General features: G+C 40.0%; 1 long non-coding RNA gene across 2 annotated transcripts in view; it reads right to left on the bottom strand.

The window, feature by feature from the left end:
• LOC122157378 overlaps positions 1-17,866 on the bottom strand; it is an 83,232-nt gene that overhangs the window by 42,916 nt on the left and 22,450 nt on the right. For both annotated transcript variants that reach the window (XR_006167896.1, XR_006167895.1), the window contains exon 2: positions 10,862-10,946. This is a non-coding gene — a long non-coding RNA (uncharacterized LOC122157378). The remainder of the gene's footprint in view (positions 1-10,861; positions 10,947-17,866) is intronic.

Below are 17,866 nucleotides of genomic sequence, written 5' to 3'. Positions count from 1 at the left end.
AGTGGTGTCCCCCAGGGCTTGGTACTGGGGCCCATCCTGTTCAATATCTTTATTGATGACCTAGATGAGGGCACTGAGTGTACCCTCAGTAAATTTGCAGATGATACCAAGCTGGGAGGTGGTGTCGATCAGCCTGAGGGCAGGGAGGCCCTGCAGAGGGATTTGGACAGGCTGGACCGCTGGGCTGAGTTGAATGGGATGAGGTTTAACAAGGCCAAGTGTCGGATCCTGCACTTTGGGCACAACAACCTCATGCAGCATTACAGGCTTGGGGATGAGTTGCTGGATGAGTGTGAAGAAGAGAAGGACCTGAGGGTGTTGGTTGATGCTCAGCTGAACATGAGCCGACAGTGTGCCCAGGTGGCCAAGAGGGCCAATGGCATCCTGGCCTGCATTAGAAATAGCGTGGCCAGCAGGAGCAGGGAGGTGATCCCTCTGTACTCAGCACTGGTGAGGCCACACCTTGAGTACTGCATTCAGTTTTGGGCTCCTCACTACAGGAAAGACGTTGAGGCCCTGGAACGTGTTCAGAGAAGGGCAACAAAACTGGTGAGCAGTCTGGAGATCAAGTATTATGAGGAGCGCCTGAGGGAGCTGGGATTGTTCAGTCTGGAGAAGAGGAGGCCCAGGGGAGACCTCATTGCACTCTACAGCTTCCTGAAGGGAGGTTGTGGTGAAGAGGGATTTGGCCTCTTCTCCCAGGCAACAAGCAGGACACGGGGCAATGGCTGCAAGTTGTATCAGATGAGGTTTAGATTAGACATAAGGAAGAACTATTTCTCTCAGAGAGTGGTCAGGCACTGGAATGGCTGCCCAGAGAGGTGGTGGAGTCGCCATCCCTGGCAGTGTTCAAGAGGTGTCTGGATGATGTGCTGTGTGATATGGTTTAGTGCTTGTGGTGGCAATGGTGATGAGGAGACTGTTGGACTAGATGATCTTATAGGTCGTTTCCAACCTTGTGATTCTATGAGACTATGATTCCATAGATCTATCAGCATGTTTAAGCATACCAGAGACAAATCTCATACCCAGTGTAGTAAGACAAATGTAAATTTAATGTACAGCTGATTGAAAATTGATTTGGCATTTTTGTTGGAAAAAAACATATTCCTCTCTCTCCAGATTTATTTAGAGCATGAAGAGCAGATGCTTGTGGAAATACTGGTTTCAGAGAGTGTGTGCCTGGCTAAAAGAGATCAATGCCTACCTCACTGTACTTGTGTAAGTTAGTACATGACAAAAATCCAGAGTCCCATCACCACCTAGAGCAACTCCATGTAGTTTCACAAGTAGTATAAAGTGCCAGCACAAATACAGCACTACTGACCTTATAGTGACATTTGGGAAGTGGACGGTTATGAAAAGGAAGTCCACAAACTGTAGCTCGCTGCCTTGTCTCCATGTGGCAAAGCTATCTCCAAGAGCCCACTAGGTCTCAAGGAGAAGGAAACGTGGCCCTGGTCCTATTGTACTGTCCAGTGAGAACAAAATTTCCCTGCACACTATCCCCTCAAACTCACTACCCTGAGAGGCATGAATGAACATGAATCTCTATGTACAGCAGCCCGATGCTTCCTGCTACTCCTTATACATCAAGGTCTCAAAAGTAGTGGGAGGAGTAAAGACTGGAGAGACCCACTTTACTGAAAGCAAAGGTAAGAACTGGGAGAAGGAAGATCTGCACGCTGTAAGTGAAGATCAGGTTCGAGATTATGTAAAGAATCTAAAGGTGCACGAGTCCACAGGACCTGATGAGATTTATACATGGGTTCTTAGGGAACCAGCAAATGAAGTTACCAAGCCACTATCCATCATGTTTGAAAAGTCATGATAGCCTGGTGAAGTTCCCGCTGACTGGAAAAGGGGAAACATAACTCCCATTTCTCAAGAAAGGAAAAATGAAGATCCAGGAAACTGCAGGCCAGTTAGTCTCACCTCTGTGCCTGGCAAGAACATAGAGCAGATCGTCCTAAAGGCCCTACTAAGACGCATGGAAAATAAAGTGATTGACGGTTACCAGCATGGCTTCACCAAGGGCAAGTCACGCCTGACAAACTTGGTGGCCTTTTATGATGAAGTTACAGCATCAGTGGATAAAGGAAGAGCAACTGATGTCATCTACTTGGACTAATGCAAAGCATTTGACACTATCCCACATGACATCCCGGTCATCAAACTGGAGAAAAAGGATTTGATGGATGGACTACCTGCTGGATAAGGAATTGGCTGGATGGTCACACTCAGAGAGTTGCAGCCAACAGCTCAACATTGAAGTGGAGACCAGTGACAAATGATATCCCACAGGGATTGGTGCTGGGACCTACGATATTTAAAATCTTTATAGTAGATTTAGTAGACAGTATGGACAGTGGGATGGAGGGAAGCCTCAGCAAGTTTGCAGATGACACCAAGCTGAGTGGTGCAGCTGACACACCAAAGGATGCCACCCATGGGAACTTCAACAGACTCGAGAGGTAACAACTTCATGAAATTCAACGAGGCCAAATGCAAGGTCCTGCATCTGAGTCAGAGCAATCCCAAGCTCAAATACAGATTAGGTAGAGAGTGGCTTAAGTGCAACCCTGAGGAGAAGGATCTGAGGGTATCAGTTGATGTAAGACTCAACATGAGCCAGCAGTGTGCACTGGCAGCCCAAACACTAACCATGTTTAACCATCAAGAGGAACACGACCAGCAGGTCAAGAGGGGTGGAATCACTCCCCCTACACTGCTCTAGTGAGATCCCACCTGGAATACCGCATCCAGTTCTGGGGTTCCCAATAGAAGAAGAACAATGAGCTGTCAGAGGAGAGCCATGAAGATGACCAGAGGAGTGGAGTACCTGCCTTGCAGAGACAGACTGAGAGAGCTGAAACTTTTCAGCCTGAAGAAGAGAAGGCTCTGAGGAGACTTCAGAGCAACCTTCCAGTAACAGAATGGGGCCTACAGGAAAGCTGGAGGGGGACTTCGTGTAAGAGCACATGTCAATAAGACAAGGGAAAATGGCTTTAAACTGAAAGAGGTTAGATTTAGACTAACTACTAAGAAGAAACTGTTTACTGTGAGGGTGGTAAGATACTGGAGCAAGCTGCCCGGTGAGGTCATGAATGCCCAGACCCTGGAGGTGTTCAAGGCCAGGCTGGATGGGGCTTTGAACAACTGAGTCTAGTGGGTGTTATAGCAGGGGGGTCAGAACTAGATGTTCTTAAAGGTCTCTTACAATCCAAAACATTCTATGATTCTATGACCTCTCCTGTGCCAAACTCTTTCACTTCAGAGCAGCTGCCCCAAATGTGCCCTGCTACATTCTGTGGCTATGGCAGGAAAAGTCCCCTTCTTTCCTGAAGGAAAATTTCTTCAAACACCGAAATTGTGGGAAGAGGCAGCAGACCAGACTACATGGAATGGCAAAGGCTCTGACCAAAATAGCCTAAATTGCACTCATAAAATGGACAAAAATAGCAAAAAATGCATTTATAAAATGAACTCATTTCAGGGAAAAAGAACATACGGTCGACCTACAGCAGACTCTTCACCTCGGAGACAGAGTATCCTTTTTGCAGTTCACACATTACTGAGAATGTCTGCCACTCTGCAATGCATCTTACACTGCAAATATACTCAGATGTTTAGTGCAGTGAGCTGCAACAGCACACTGCTGCCCAGTTAACTAGAAGTACATGGACTGAGGATTTGGCAGTCCTAGCTTCATTATTTTCACTTGAACTGATCAGTAGCAACAATATTTACAGGAATTACAACATCCTCATTTCAAGGATTCAACATTTCAAGGATTTCTTATCATGTAAAATTTATGTGCAGTTAGCTGTTCATGAAAAACAAATTAATTTTATGATCAGACAACCCATTTTCATGAACATCACAAAACATCTGATTTTATTTTATTTTTATGAACCAGCTCTCCTCACTCACTCCAAAATAGCATGGGCAATTCACATATTCCAGAGAGAAGATAAGATTTTGAAATAGCATAGTAAGTAGGAGAGGTCACTTTCAAATTGGGACGCACAAAAGCATGCAGCAAGGCAGATCTATAGATTGGCTTTAAGGCCATAGAGAACTCCACTATAAGTGGATATGAAAGATGTTTGCAGCATTGCAGATGTTTAATCCATTCAGTAGGTAAATAATAGTAAAATCAGTCTACTGGATGTGATGAGCCTGCAGGGATGCACACATGTGCAAGAAATACCCTTCTTTTATTAGGATCAGAGAAGAGGAATCTTGAAACTCTTTATTTTTGTGACTTGGGGTCACAATCTGGAAGAGATTGAGAACCACTGTGTTAGAGAGCCTCAGTCTCTGACACTAATCAATCCAACAACTTTCAAAAGTGGCAGAAGAAATGAAAACACATCTACACTGCTCATTCACCGATCACTGATAGCTCAAGCAAGCTCAGTGATCAGCCAGGCATTTGAATACACAAAATAATTAACACCAGCTATATGTTTTAAACATACATCTATGCATCTCTCTCAAAAAAATATCCTCCCTGTGTCAACATTGCGAAGGCTTTGTTAGACAGGCCTGGTTGTCCTGGTCTACATGTGTCTGACAGCCTGGTACTGCCAGCTACATTCCCATTTATTAGCTGGAGGTTGACAAGTCTATTGAATTCCTCTCAGCAATAAAGCATGTAAGGAGTGACACTGTCTTCTGCTTCTGGCATTACTCACTTTATTTCTGAGGCAGTGCTTAAGTGCTTTGCTGGACCAAACCAAGCAACTCAGCACCACCCAGGATCTGGCACTGCAGCCCTGGCTGTATATCCAGTGCTCTGCATAGCAGTGCATTTAGGGTAGGAAAACCTGCTAAGTATTCATAGAAGGGTACATAAATCATAGAGGATTTAAATGAAGATGATCAGAAGTACTACACTGAGTGTCAACTTTAAAGCAAACAACGAAGAGATCTTACTCCACACAGAATTGGGGAAATAAAGAGAAATAGTCCTAATTTGAGAAGGTACAGAACATGCTGGAACAACCTACCACAATGATACAAAAAAAATAATTAGGCTAAACATTGAAAATTAACTATAAAATCAGTTGGGCCTCTCAAAAGAGGCAGATGAAGCCTCAAGATCAGCAGCTATGCAGGAGCCAGTAAGGTAAGACACCACAGGATATGAACACAAAGCATGGTCCCACAAATGTAAGTGACCCTTCTGCAGATCACCCAGGCTGATGTTGTATTTTTCCCTACCATTGATAAACCAAGCCTGCTTCTGTTGAAGTCAATGGGAATTTTGCCACCAACTTCAAAGGGAATAGAAGCTCCTGGATTTGGCTGTGTACAATGTCAATTAAAAAGTCTATGAATCACATCATTTTGCTCTTGGCAGCTGAAAGACAAAGACAGTGGGATAGGAAAAAAAACAGCTCAAGCAAATGGAAATATTTTTTCTATTGGACTCTTTTTTAAAGGAAGATACTGAGTATAACTTTTTTTCCTCCTGTTCTGTTGCTAATGATTGCTTGGTCTGATTCAAGTACATTGCTAACATCTTGACTACTTTTCACCATCGATGAGTTTGACTCTGAGAGATTTATCCAGCATGAATAAAACTCATTCATATACAAAAAAAATGTTTTCTGGTTCAGGGATCATTCAAGTCCTCACTTTGCTTAATTATGACAATTGATTTAGGTTCAGAGTAATGGAATATCCTTGCAAACAGGGCACTGGAAAACCTATCAAAAGTACCCCTGTGAGCTCCAGTGGTGGCATTAGAGCCAACTAATTGTTCAGGATCGAAGACCTCTGCTTGCTGCACTCATACTTCCTCAGTGTCACCATCACCCAGCTGGGTCAAAACATATCTTTGTATGTGCATGATTGCTTTATAGGTACATATAAAAAAAAGCTATTAATGCGACTGCAATTACATAAATAACATCCACGTGAAATATTTTGTGAAAGAATGAGAGGACAGACAATAGTGCAGCAGATAAAGACTGTCATTCAGACAGCCTTTGCTCATCTCCAGATTTCCTAAATACCCACAGACCAGTCATTAGGAAGGTGTCAACAAAAGGCAGTATGCAATGCATTCCCTTTTTCATTCACTCGGAAAGCAACAAAAAAATACAAGTTAGTTGTCCTGCATCCCAAACCAGATTCTCAACACATTTTGGTGCTCAGCTTGTACAAATTTCAGTGGGATTTAAGTGCACAAAGCAGGAAGCATTTTCAAGAATCCTGATTTCCATTCCCTCTCTGTAGAACATTTCCAATGTTTTGCACTGTCTGTTTCAACCTCTAAGACTATTAGACTACTTTCATCATTTGAGCATATGCACTGCCTGGCACAGCAAGGCTTTTGCCCCTGCAAATGTTCTGTAAGCATTTTAAAATATGTAACTTTTTAGTAAAAACAGAATACATATTCTTACTATAAACCAAGAACAACTTTGAAATAAAACTTCCCTATGCCTTCAGTTGCAGTAACTCACTAGCTTCAGATAACTACCACCAAATTATTCCCCTGTGTAGTCAGGACAGTTGTAAGAGTTGCCTCAAACATAATTAATAATCATAATCAACAATCTGTTTCCATTATAACCATAATCCTTCAATACTGCATGGAGAAGGGTTCAGAAGCTTTGCAAGCCAAGACATTTTTTTAGTGATTTATACAGTGAAGTAGAATTTCCTTAACTCACCTGCAAAAGCTGAAGCATTTTTGTGATTATAGTTCATTTTCAAAAGTTTCCGTTCATCTAAGGGTTTTTTATTAGAAAAAGAAGCACATTAAAGGGATCCATGTATATGTGCCTGCTACACATATCTTTGACAAGTCTGACAGTGTGCCACTTGGAAGAACAAATTTGATTTTATTTGAAACAGACTGCTAGCTACATGCAACTGTTTTGACTGTAAAATGTGTTGTTTCACTATGAATAGAATATAGGAAAGGAAAATATTGATTACACATGCAGAGTTTTTCCTCTAATAACATTACCACACACATTTGCTTTTATTGTAGAACACAACAGCAGTCTGTTCATTTTCATTAGCAATGCCACATTCTAACAGCTATTAAAATCACTTTTCAGAATCAAAATAGAGCAAACAAATGCATAAATAAATAAATACACAAACTCAACAACCGACGTAAATCCTTCTCATACCGTTATATTCTATTAACTTCCTTAGTCCAAACACACTAAAATAAGAGAGTGGCAAAGATTTTCACATCCCATTACCCACTCCCTGAGTCATGCTGTTCCTTGTTAACAGAAAAGAGCTTCAAACTAATCGAGAACACATATCAGAGAATATTTCATTTGGAATAAAAAGAGAAATAGTTACCAATGTCAAGAAATTGCAACTGCTAACAAGTGTCCACAATTTGCTGACAAAAAGCAGACCAAACAGCAACACAAGTCTGTAAATTAAAAATGAAAGAAAAGGTTCCAACATTGTGCAGAGTTAAGTACCTCTACATTTAAAATAAAATGTGTAGAATGGGAGGAAGAAACTATCAGAAGCAGCAACTAGGGAAGGAAAATTATTACAGTGTACATAAGATACCAGTTAGATGAATAGCATGGCCTTCTTCCATCTTGGAAGGCTGTTATGCTACTAAAAGGCAGCAGTAAAAGATCAGAACACTGTTAATCAGCATGAAAGGAGAAGATCAGCCAAGAACAGCAAAAAATAAATTTATTTTTAATGGCTATTAAAAAAATCACAGGTTTTCTGGCCAAGCAGGGAGTCTGAGATGTCTGGTTACTTCACTTTAGCAGGATACACAAATTGAATTTACCCTTTGGTGCTTACACCAAAGAGGCCACCTTCAGCAGCACCTGAAGTGCACAGAAGCAGAAGCTGGCTTTGCCTGCTCTACTAAAGTTGACTTCAGTCAACAGCTTTGTCTGTGCATACAGTGCAGCAGTAAAACCGCTGAGAAGCTGTGGCATTGAATCAATGTTAAGCCCACAAAGCCTAAATTCCACCTCATTTTAATATATTAAGTAGCATTTCTCACAATATATGGAATTTCCTTCTTAATCCTCGTACAGAAAATACCATGCCTTTAGGTTTCCAGCTGGGGAAGGGCCTTTGGATGTTCTAAGGCAGTAGAAAACACTGGAAACATTAACTGTAGAGACATTTTCTCAGGATGTTATTTCAGCATGTTCCAGACACAGCCTCATGGGAAGGACAAGGAAAATACTTGTTATACCACAAGAAGCTTGAATGAACTTGAGCAACAAAGAATAGGGCCTTGTGGAAAGGTCTGCAAAGGATGAGTTCAGTCTAAAGCAGAGGCCCCTCTATCCAAAAAAACAAATATGCTCTAGACTGGTCTCAGAATCATAGAATCATAAAATATCCTAAGCTGAAAGTGTGAAGGGAGTCAAGCCCAACTCCTGGCTCCACAGGACCACCAAAATTAACCACTATGTCTAAGAGCATTGTCTAAATGCTTCTAGAACTCCATCAGCTCAGGGCCATAATCACTGCACTGAGAATTCCCTTCCAGCATCTGACTACACTCTGGTGAAGAACATTTTCTTAAGACTGTCTATAGGTCAATAGATAAACATCAAGAAAAGCAGTGCATTGATGCTTCAGTGACTGCAGACCTCTCAGAACAATGGTGTACCATCTGAGAAACAGGACACAGTCATCCCTCCAACAGAGCATGAAATGTATTACCTAAATCTTGCCCTTGTAGAGGAAGATGCTGGAGCTCTAACATCCTCTGTTCGGGCCTCTCTCCGAGTGAACCTTCAATCCAGGCTCAGACCCAAACACAATCTCCTAAATGTTTTTGGCAGAAGGGCATTCAAAGAGGCAAGACTTTTAGCTCAAAGCTACTGGGAGTTGTTTACATAGTAAAGAGCACTGTTCTGCATATTGGGACTTTCCTCACTCAATTCCTAGTGCAAAGTGGATCTGTCTTTCACAGGAGATTTTATTTATCTGAAGAAGCAGAAATAAAGGGCTTATTTCAAAGGAACAGTCAGAAAAATAATGAAAATAAAACACGCATTACACCACATGTCAACTATTACTACTATGGAACTTACTGCTGTACATAGGACACTATTCACATGACTCTGCACAGAGCTGATTGTGCCATGCTCTAGGAAAACCAACAACTGAAGAATAAAAGGCTTCTAAACACGATGCTCCTAGTGAATCACGTGTCAACAAACTATCTCACCCTCAAATCATTCAACACGCAATTTCAAATCCAATATGTATTTCCTAATCACAGAACGTCAGGGACTAGAAGTAATGCTATTCATAGATATCTCAAACTGCAAAGAATTCTTTTAATGCTTAACTGTTTTCTGAAATATAAAATAACACTCAGATTGGTATTTATGTTAAAAATGCCCCTAATCTTTTTAATTTAATCTTCTACTATTTGTTAATGTTTCTTTGGCTCCTGTTTAAACAACTGTGGAAAATACACATGAATTTACCTTTCAACAAGATGACTTTTTTTCCCCACCGAATGAAATCCTCCCTCCTAGTCTCAAGTTTTCTTGGAAGGAACTACACTTTTCTTCCATGATTTTGTTTGTTTGTTTGTTTGCTTTAAGTACTGAGATCTTTAAGTTACCTACTATTCCTTAAACAGCAGGGAAAAAGGAAGAAGTATCCCTATAAGCATCTTATGTTTTGGCTATTCAATCTTAAAAAGATTATATAATTCTGTGATCTTCATAAGTAATATATATTTTCACTCACACTAATTGCTGAGACCACTTAGGATTTTAAAAATGAAAGAAAACACTAAGCCCTGAATGCCACAAATTAAGCATTGTCAGAACTGCAAAGTATAGGCCCACAAGTTTGAGTTCAGAAGTTAGAGCTTTAATTTTCAAATTCATGGGTCTTAAATTTAACAGTGCTCTTAAAATGGTTCCATCAAACATTAAAATGAATTACCTTGCCTGCTACCTTAAATTAGCATAAATCACACATAAAACTTTCTCACCTAAAAAAATAAATGTATCTGCACAACATGATAACGTGATGGAGAGTACAATAACAATAGCAGGGTGGCAAAGCCCTAGGCTACAGCAAAAGAGGACAAGCCCAAATAAAGCAGCCATACGTACAGAAATGAAGAAAAATTGCTTACCTCCAGGAGGCTTCAGGTAGGCAGGGATCTCCAGCAAGAAGCTCCTGCCTCCACTACCAACCCTTAAGTGAGGTCTGGGAAGGGGTAGATCTATCTCCACCCCTTCTGGATGCTCAGGTACATTCGTGCACCTGAGCTTCCCTAGGTTGGCCCTGCCTTCCCACCAGGTGCTCAGTCACTGCTTCAAGCCCTGACTTTGCATTTCCACTACACTGTGCCATGTTCAAATCAGAGTAACTTTTCTGACTCAGGCATTTCAATAATTTTTGTTAGATGTAATGAAGCCTACAAAGACCTGCTACTTTTAATATCACTTACATTCACAGAATCAGCAACAGGCCACTTTTCAGATTCAGCTTTGTTTAATTCTCAAAGCTAGTCCTATCCAAGCCACCATATTCAATGTATGAGATTACAGATCTTTGGGAAGTGGTTTTTACCACCTGTTTTCTGAGAATTCATGCAGACCAGGATTTTTAATAGCATCACAAGACCTGTGCTTTTACTCCTGATCACAATCAAAACAGCAAAGAATTTTCAGAAGTGCTCAGGCATCATTCTGCCATATTCAGTTTCAACTCTGTAAACAAGCTGTATCTTGCAGACAAAAGCATGTAAGTCACTGCAAATCAATTCATCTAACTATGGCTTCTATCACCAGAGTCCAGTACATAATAAAAGAAAATAGCTTATCTGAATTGTTAAAGATGACATAATGCAAAATCTTACCACTTTATGTGTGCTCAGGGTCCCCTCATCCATCCTCTGCAGGATGATGGCAAAGATTTCACATCCTTCTTCACTCCGTTGTCACCTGCAATTTTGAAAAGCTATTGTAGGAGAGAACCTCTTTGAATAGAGATAAGTTTAGGAATCCTGATTATGTAAGGTTGTTGAAAAATATTCATCCAATGAGTCAATGAGTGGTGGAGAAGTGACAGAAAAATTAGATATTGTAACTCTTCTCTAGGGTTTTTGGTGTTTTTTGTTTTTTTAGTAGCAAAAAGCTATAAAGGGACTAACAGCACACATAGAAGCGCACACAACCAAGCTGAACCTATAAACTCAAAAAGAAAAAAAACTTGTGGATAATTGGAGACAGGAGAAAATAGGAGCTCTAATCTGCCACCAATGAAATGAAAAAGCATTTTCTCTGCTTTTTCAGTTTTCCATATTTGCCGTCTAAAAACTAGACAAGATTTCAAAGCTTTTACTTCAGGTGAAAAAGGATGGAACATTTTTTAGAAGATGGTACATCCTATGAGAAGAGTCTACAATCTTGCTGTTCTGCTGATGTAAAGACTTTCACTCAAATTGTCCGAATTATTTGACTCAAAAAATTACAGTCAACTTTACAACCCCATTAGTAAAGTGCATAGTCAGGATCGTTTACAGTAGTTCAGAACTGAATCCTCTGTTGTCTCTGGGTATGTCTTCTGCAGTAAGCAATTTCCCAATCTTTTTATTAACTTGAAAGTGTTAGGGTATTTTTCTCTCTATTAATGAGTTTAGCTTTGTTAGATGTGTCTTAAGTTTCAAAAGATTATACCATTTTGAATTACTAAAGCAATAAAATCAAAAAGGTTTTTGTAAATTAAAAAAAATAAATCTTAATGTTTGCCAGAGCTGTATAGTTATAAAGAAGTAGTCAGAAATAGCATAATAACAATAATAATAATAATAAATAGCTGAGGCAGATTATTACCGGGAAATAGGGAAAATTATTTTTCCAACTGCACAATGACTTAATAAAAATATGTATTTTACGCCATGTAAGCTACCATGCCACTGTTTTTACTTGTAAAAACAATCTCCTTTTATCTCTCCAGGCTGTGGAACATCTGGTAAGCAGCTTCCACTCTGCATTCTTTGTTGCCCACTAAAACTTGAAGACTTGAGGAAAACCTATTACCCAACTTGCCCCTAAAAAATAAATATTTTAAGAGATCCACCAGAAAGTTTGATGATAATTCATTTATTTATGGACATGCTATTAACTTTATAGCTCAAGCCAGTTCTGCCTCAAATGTTCTACATGTGATTTTGGGAAACCTGTTTTTCATGGCAGAGAGGAAGGCTAACCCTTCTCAGAAGGAACGCTTTAACATCTTTTGGGACCGCAGCTCTACAGTGCAACTCAATCAAATGCAGTAAGCAGACCTGAAGACTGGATGTCTTGAAAATACTTCCAAAGCTGCTGTCTTCAGAGGGGAGTTTTCTCACAAGTATCTTCTTACTACCTCCTTTTTTTTAACCCTTTCTCACTGGAAAAAAATCAACATCCAAACTCTAAAGCTACTCCTCTCTGGACCCTCAGGACAGTTGTCCTCTTCCCCGTGGCCTTGTAAGTGATGCTTCATTTCTCTCTTCACTGATCATATCTACATGCAACACCAAGAGAACGGGGGTAGGGAGGGCATGCAACCCTTCCTGCAGGTCACATTCACAGGGTCTCCCTTGGAGCTTAGTTTGATATTAATAAGAAATGGAGGCCACTGGAGTGAAAAATATTCCCCAGCCTGTTCTAAGTAACCACAACCAAAGGGGACTTGCAAAGGCCCATACAAGGGTTTTTCTTCTTCCGTAAGCTTTTAGGGCTGGGTCTGGCTCTGCACCAGGGCAAATTTTTAGCAACTGACAAAAACTTAGTCCTGACAAAAACTTGTACAATGGTAGTTGTTCTGTTTGGGAAATATCTGAATTGCTAACCATAGTTTTGCTTTGGGAGCCTGAATAGGGTAGGCCAAGTAATAGCATGGTCCTAAGTATGAAAAGCAATGGAGTTACATAATTTCTAGACAAGGCAAAAGATCACTGAAGTATGAGTCTGAAAAGGTTTGCTTCAAATTAGATTTGAAAACACATGCATAGAAGCTAAGCTGAGCTCTTATGGCTCATATGATTTGTTATACTGGAACTTCCCACCCCAGCTTTGTTTAATATTACCCAGATGTGCAGTACTGCAGAGACCCAGACATAAGGCATGCACATTTACTCTTCCACCCCAGCTCTGCAAACCGACCAACAGGTGGGAGCACTGCAGAGCAATGTATTTTGGTTATACTAAAGGAAGTCTGGGAAAGAGATGGTCTGGGTCAATTGGAAGATTCAAGGCAAAGGAAAGAAATTTTATCTGTTTTAACAAGTAAGTGGTGAGATTTTCTGAAGGGAGTCCATAATGTCAAAGGGAAGGCACAACTCTCTCTTATGATCTCCCTCCATTCCCCTACTCCTGACTTGACTGCCTCTTCCTTCCTAACTTTGAACAGGAGAAATAAGACGATCCTTCTCTCTTCTCATGAAACAAAATTCTCCTTTTTCCTCCTGTCCTGAACTGTGGATGAGAAGAGCAAACAAACCCACAACATCTCTTCTCTGGAGCACACAGGCAGTGTAAGGAGGCACTGCTGGCTTGGGTTTCATTGTTTAACTTTAGGAGTACTTTTTTGTCCTTTGCTTTTAGCCTGTTTCTTTTTAAGAGAACATACTGGATAAAAGTCATTGCTCAAGGCAAAAAAGACACTGGGCTTTGAGTTTCATTTAATGTCTTAGTCTAAGCTGACTTGTGGTATAACTGTAATTGTGCCAGCTATCTGGTTAAGTGTGCAGCTTGCTCCAGTTCTGGGGCTGTTTCTCCTCCAAACAACTTGTAGTTGCACAGAAATGATACAGGTCTTAGCACTCGGAGTAAAGGGGGAAAAATATTATTGATAGGTCAAACGTTTTACTATGTAAAGAGTGGAGTTTATTATTCTGTGAATGTTGTTTTCAAAAAGCTTTCCTTTGCATTATGCCTTCAGAATGGTCCACTGAAATCTATATATGAATTAAAAAAAAAAAAAATCAGCAGAGGTTGCTGGCAGCAGAAAAACATAAGTATCAACAGTTTATCTGTAGCAAACAAGAAAAACATCAGAAAATGGGATGCAGCTAAATAAATGAAATGAAGCATTAGGTTAAATTTAGCATGCAAGCGTCCCACAAACCTAACAAAAGGATTACTAGTCTGCTAGCATAGCTACTGGGAAAACAGCAGGTCCTCAGGCGGGAGAGAGCTCTCCATAGAGAGCCAGGGTGGAGCTGGCTTCTGAGAGGCACTGATCTCCCTTCCCAGATCTCCAGGAGAGCTGTCTGTGAATGCTGATGGTGGTTTTCAGGCATGTCTCTATTTGCAGGCCCCCTAAAACATTATGCTGAAGAGGCAAAGTGCATGATACTGCCTTAAATTTTACTGCCAGCAGAACTGTTTTTCTTTTCAAAGTAGTCTACAGACAGTTGGGAGGTCAGAATGTGCTGCCTTTGGACCCTGTTTGTGGCAGCAAAGGAGGGGAGGAACTGTGCCAAAGCTAAGAAAGCAGGCATCCATCACAAGCAGAAATGTAGTGTATACCAAGCTTTGCAGAAAGTCCTTAGAGAACTTGCTATACCCTTGCACAAGAAGGTTAGATAGACTACTCTAGGAACTGTATCAGATGCTTTTATTCAGGGAATCACCCTCTTAAGAAAAGCAAGAAAATGATAGAGTCTATCAGAGATGCCAGAAAATGCCATACAAGGAGCCTTGTTTTTATAGAACCAGACTTCTTGATGTTTGAGTGTCATGGACAATTCTGTTCTTCAGCTCCTCCTGCAATAGGAGACATCTGATAACCTGTAAGTACATGGAATAACAAAGTACCCAGAAAATACAAGTGTTAAATGGTACATTTGGATTCAATGAACCTCCATGAAAGTTCCCATATTTTAAATGAAAGCAGCAACAGCCCTCTTCAAAGAAGAAGTCTGTCTTCAAATGCCCACAAGTATGGTCTGATGAGGAGAGAAGGTTTTGTGATTTCAGGATCAGACCCTTTGGGAATGAATAAAATAAAAGGTTGTGTTGTGCTGATAATATTCGTCTGTACATTTTGGTCTCCATAATGCTCTGGACAAAAAGTATTTAATTTAATTAGGGATGGAACAAGAAGGCCGTGTTATGGTTTTGGTTTTGAAGAACTACATTAGTCAAGTTATGATTTGCACAACCCAAATCAGGAATGGTTTAAATCTAGGTTCCATTTTTAGCCAAACCACCGAAGTCCAGAGGGGATGGAGAGCCCAGATAAAAGTTTCTGAGTTTAGTCTCATGTCTATAATGGACAAACCGGAGTGGTTTGGGTTTTGAATTTTGCAAAACCTCATCACTCAGGTTTTGGTTTTGCAGAAACAAAAACAAGTTGGGGGTGGTTTGGATGTTGTTTCATTTTATATGAATCATTAAATTCGAGGGAGAGGGTGGGATTGGATAAAAGCTTTATTTATGCCCCGTCTTCAAATGTAACAGCATTTTAGTGATTTATTCTGAGATTTTTCAGGAATCAAAGAAAACCAGCCAAAAAAGTAGATGATAAAGTCAGTTGAAATCTCATTCTTCCCAGCTGCTAAACCATTCTGCAAGGTATTAAGGCAACACAGTTGACAGTGACTTTGCAGAGAATTTGTAAGCCGCTGGGACTGTATGGGTCAGATCCATGACTGGCAGAGCTGTCACCACACTTCCAAAGCTATACCAGTTAAGGATCTTCATGACTGAAGAAAATTTCACTGTTGTAATTAAGCATGTAAGTCTCATTTATGAAGTTAGTCCACTAGGACAGAAGTAATTGGAACCTTGAAAAGTTAGAAATTTTGGAATTCAGATGACATTTGAAACAGAGAATTAGTATTCTCTGAACTGAAAGGTTAACATTGTCCAGGATAAGACTTGTGTTGGGAATAATTAGAATAACAACTGATTCACAGTTGGGAAACAAGAATTCTTCAAGAGCTAGGAGCAGAGAAATGGGACACACTGTCCTTTTCCATTTAATCAATGCTATTCATAGTGTAATTCAATCAGAATTTATTATTCTCTCTTTTTCTTGTTTAGACTGTGTTGATTTTTCTCAAATGCAGATTTATATATAAAGCAAGTTGCTGACATTTTCAGAAACCAGTCCTGGTTACATAACCTGAAACAATCATCTCTCTCCCTTTTTGATCACTCTATTTTCAGCAAATGAAAAAACAAGATATATATGAAGATGTATATTTAAATAAACATAGATATTGTCAATGATGTTAAGAATTAGTCCCAGGATATAAAATTTAAGTACTCTTTTAATTGGGAGTAGAACAAATGTCAACTGAATATATATTCTTTACTTAAATCAACTTCATATTGGTTCTGTAGTCAGCAATTACATCTCTGTAGAGTGCTATGGGATGTATGAGTAGGAAGATGATGATGAAGGATGAAGTATTTCCATCATCTTTTTACCCACATTTGACCATCTCTTCTTACTTCATAGACTGCTCTATCCAAACCCTTCATTCACACACAAGCCCCGCCTCTTCCTTCTCATAAAACCACATTATTTCCTGATTCTAAGATTGGTGATTAATGCACATACTTTGGGGTAGATAGACCTGGAGTAGTGGAGATACCTGTTATCCACAGTTTCCCATCCAATCTCCTCAATACATTCAGGTTTCTGAAATGCCAGGATTCGTAAAGGAGTGCAGATTGGAGACTCCTGTGCTCAATATCATCCATTTTTGGTCACTGATAATGGCCATGCAATTCATTAATCAATTTTATTATAAGTTGTCTTATCCATTATTCTGAATCTCTGCTGTTTATACTTTCTTTTCTTCTTTGATTGCTTTGTCTTTTCCTGTTTTAATCTGTTTCACTTCCTCAGCTAACTTCAGACTATGCCCTTTTCCCTCCATCTCTTATCAATCCTCATATATTTTCTGTCTTTTCCTATACATATGCCTATATCTTGAATATTAGGTGCCCATCCCACCTCTTCACATGCACTTTGTATTATAGTGATCTGGCCTGACTGCAGTTTTAATAGACTGGAAAGCAGCAGTGTGATTATGCATTTTGTACATGCAATCTAGAAATGTGTCTGAAGCAAGAACACAACCTTTTGTCTTTTCTGAGTTCATAATAACATTTTTTGTTGTGATTGCAAGCTCTACAAATACCTTGGTTTTGCTGCAAAGGCACTCCTGCCATATGTGTACCTAGCCTCTAACATACAGTTTATTAGGCACACTTTAGCCTACAGTTCCTATTGAGGTTGCTTTCAAATACAGAGAGATCCTCAAAGTGCCTTTCTAAATGGGACATTGCCTGCAGTTAAGTCTTTTGTTGTTGTCATCTGCTTTGTGGAAGGAGGTCCAGAGGGAAGGCAGACTAACTTGAAAAAGCTACCCCAGTTATATTGTGGTCATCTTCTGCTACAGCAACTATTCCCTTGTTAAGGAAAAAATGAACTATTTTCTTGGAGATATATGGCTGCCTTTAGGTCTTCCGACCCTGTATCTTATTCCTTTCCTGACAAACAGAGATTAATAATGGAAATTAAGAGCTAATTTTAATTGAGGAGGGAAGATCTGAACTGAAAGTATCAGAAACTTTCCAAAAATCTTCTCCAAAGACATTTCCCAGAGAAACAAAACAACACTGGGATGTGAAAACAAAAACTTCCCTCCCATTTACTGTTATGAGTATTGAAGAAACACTCATAAGATAGTGCTCAATCTCAGCGCACAGATAACAACACAAAACCTTTTACTCATGTACATGCTGGGGATATGATATTGGGCTGTCCCATTGAACAAGAGGAGGATGCTGATGAATGTCAGACAATGTACACTGGTAGAAAAGAGGAAGAGGACATAAGCTGGGGGAACCAGCAC

The sequence above is a fragment of the Centrocercus urophasianus genome, unplaced genomic scaffold (genome assembly GCF_019232065.1).
Source record: "Centrocercus urophasianus isolate 14NV4802_14NV808 unplaced genomic scaffold, USGS_Curo_1.0 seq_10, whole genome shotgun sequence".
NCBI lineage: Eukaryota > Metazoa > Chordata > Aves > Galliformes > Phasianidae > Centrocercus > Centrocercus urophasianus.
This window is presented reverse-complemented; position numbering and strand designations above follow the sequence as displayed.